The sequence below is a fragment of the Coffea eugenioides genome, chromosome 11 (assembly GCF_003713205.1).
Source record: "Coffea eugenioides isolate CCC68of chromosome 11, Ceug_1.0, whole genome shotgun sequence".
Taxonomy (NCBI): Eukaryota; Viridiplantae; Streptophyta; class Magnoliopsida; order Gentianales; family Rubiaceae; genus Coffea; species Coffea eugenioides.
In genome coordinates this window covers 29,280,997-29,284,082 of record NC_040045.1, presented here as the reverse complement: position 1 = coordinate 29,284,082, position 3,086 = coordinate 29,280,997, and the positions used below count along the sequence as shown (strand labels likewise).

Genomic DNA, 3,086 nt, shown 5'->3' with positions numbered 1-3,086 from the left:
TTGATTTCCTTGATCCTTCCATCCAAAGTTTGGATGATTTCTCCACCCCGGATTGTAAGTATTCGAGTAGGGGTTATTTTGAGCATTACGATTGTAATTATTGACGAATTGTACCTGTTCAGAATCAACACACTCATTACTATCATGTTCACCTCCACATATAGAACAACATGCTACATGTGCATTAGATGAACTTGGACCAACTCCACCTTGTCTACTTAGCAATTTCATCACATTATTCATTTGAGCACTCAATATATTGAGAGTGTCCATTTCGATCATACCTGCGTGACGTCTTGTATTACCTCTCTCATTGGCCCATTGGTAGTTATTTGCTGCCATTTCTTCTATCAAATTATGAGCCTCTTGGGGTGATTTACCCATTAAAGCTCCACCTGCAGCTGCATCGATCATAGTTTTAGTAGAAAAAACTAAACCATTATAGAAGGTTTGTATGATTAACCATTCCGGCAGTCCATGATGTGGACATTTCCGAAGCAAATCTCTAAACCTTTCCCATGCCTCATATAATGATTCTCCTTCCAATTGGCTAAAACTAGTGATATCCATTCTAAACTTAGCAGTCTTACCTGGTGGAAAATACTTATTTAAGAATGCTCTTGATAGTTCATCCCATCCAGTGAAAGTATTAGGAGCATGAGAGTGTAGCCAAAGTTTGGCCTTATCTCTCAATGAAAATGGGAACAACCTTAGTCTTATAGCATCATCACTAACTCCATTCATTTTAATTGTATCACAAATTTCCAAGAATGTAGCTAAGTGTGTATTAGGATCTTCTACTGCATTACCTCCAAATTGAGATTGTTGAACCATTTGGATAAGTGATGGTTTAATCTCAAAATTGTTAGCATTTACCGTAGGTCTTACTATGCTTGTTTGAGATCCTTGTGTTCCCGGTAGAGTATAATCTCGTAGAACTCGCCTATTTTGGTCATTTTCCGCCATTTCTTCTTCAAATGGTAATTCTATCAAGATATCTTCTATTGGCTGCCAAACCTCTTGTTCCTCTTGATGCAGTGTATTCCTCCTTTGTCTCCGCAATGTTCTTTCAATTTCAGGATCAAAATGTGCAACTTCTCGATTTGATCGGTGCATACACTACAAACAAAAATAAGGGAAATTTTTGCAGTTTTAATTCAACAACTTGGATAAAAACAATGAAGATGCCTAAATTAATAGAGATGACTAGGCCCTAATATTGCCGCTCCCCGGCAACGGCGCCAAAAACTTGACGGAATTTTTGTATCAATGCAAGTTTAATTCCGATTTTACACCCGTTAGACTGCAAGTATACAGGTCGCAATTGTAGTACAAGATGTGTATCGGGTCGATCCCACGAGAAGCAATTTAAACAATTACTAAGCCCTTGTTCTCTCTATTATTTAGACTTACAATTAATTTGAGCAGAGAAAGTCTAATGCTATAATCTACAAATCTGATATACAAATCTAGTTTAACAAATGCTGAATGCAAATAGAGAAATTTCACTTAAGGAAGATTCTAGGGATGTAGATTCCACTTATGGCATAAACTACACAAATGAATGGATTTACTTCTTGCTATTATTCTTGATTAACCAGAGATTCATTTCCAAAATCACCAAGTCTCATTTTCATGATGAAATGGCCTAAAGCAATATAGATTTCCCTATTTTCATGGTGAAATACTATTACTGCTCTGTTTATTTAATGAAATGCTAAATAATCCACCTAAGTGTATCTCTATTTTCATGAACATACAACTCAAGTTCTACTCATGTGTTTCAATTGTTATTACCAATTCTCATTGAATAATAACACTATAAACATGCTATTGGTGATCAATCAATAACAAGTAATAACAGCTACACAAGTAGACAAGTTAACTCAAGATATAACAAGTGTAAATCACATTCAATTAGTATTATTTAGCCATAAGTTTCATCTACTCCCTAGATGAAGGAGTTTAGCTACTCATAAATGATTTAACAATCAAACTCACAAGTTTATTAATGCAAAACATCATAAAGTACAAGTATAAGAAAGATAAAAGAAAGCTTAGCCAATTGAAGGTGAAACTCTCCAATTCCTGCTATGTTCTTGCACAATATGATTACAAGTGAAACTCTCCAAAAATATGCTTCTCCAAGTACTCCTATCTAGAGAGAAAAATGTTACCAAATGAAAAACTAGCTACGTATGGTAATCCCTGGCTTCTCCCTTGTGTTTCTGCATAAAAGGTGGTAGAAATTCCATTCCTCTCACTTCATAATTTCCTCCACTCAGATTTTGTAAAAAGAAGTCAAAGATATGATGTTTCCTTTTGTCCATACTCATTTGGTCTTCTCTTTTGTTGCAGAAGCATGTGCCACCGATTTCTGTCCCTCAAAATAGCTGGAAAAGTTGTGAGAAAGGTAAAGAAAAACGGCTGTGCCACTTGCTGAAGAGAGAGACAGATCCGAGCCACGGATCCGAGGGCTGAACAATGGATCCGAGCTCGGATTAGAGGATCCGAGGACTTCCCATGAAGGATCCGAGGTCGGATCGTCCTGACCTCGGATACACTCCGCCAGAAGTACAGACGAGGGGTCGGATCCCTCTTGTACACACGGATCCGAGCTCGGATCCGTGTTGAGCAATTTTCCAGTTTTTCACTTCTTCCCTTTTTCTACATTTTTGCTCCCAATTTCTTGTGTACTTTGTCCTCTGGATGACCCTGACATTTATTTCAACTTGTGCATGAATTTCATACATCAATTACCTTCACAATTTCACAAAATTAACGCATTAATCCACTCATTTATCAATTTCTTAACCCTTAAACAATATTTAAGCAATTATCACCAAAAGAGTTCAAATATGGCTTTAATCTTCTCAAAACATACCAAAAATTCATGCCAAATTCATACAAAATGTACGTTAAATATTCACTTATCAGATTCGACGAGAGATTAGGCAGATTTGGCAGTTGGTGAAAGATCCTAATCATTTTTCGCATTGCTATAGGGAAGCTAACAAAGTTGCTGATGCGCTGTCCAATGTGGGCGTATTTCATCCAGAGCATCAAGTCAAGCTTTACGAGGCCTT

General features: G+C 36.9%; 1 non-coding gene across 1 annotated transcript; it reads left to right on the top strand.

Annotated features, from left to right (window-relative positions):
* The first annotated feature begins 472 nt into the window (after positions 1-472).
* Positions 473-579, top strand: LOC113754660. Its single transcript, XR_003465338.1, has one exon. It is a non-coding gene; the product is annotated as a small nucleolar RNA R71 (small nucleolar RNA).
* The last annotated feature ends 2,507 nt before the right edge of the window (positions 580-3,086 follow it).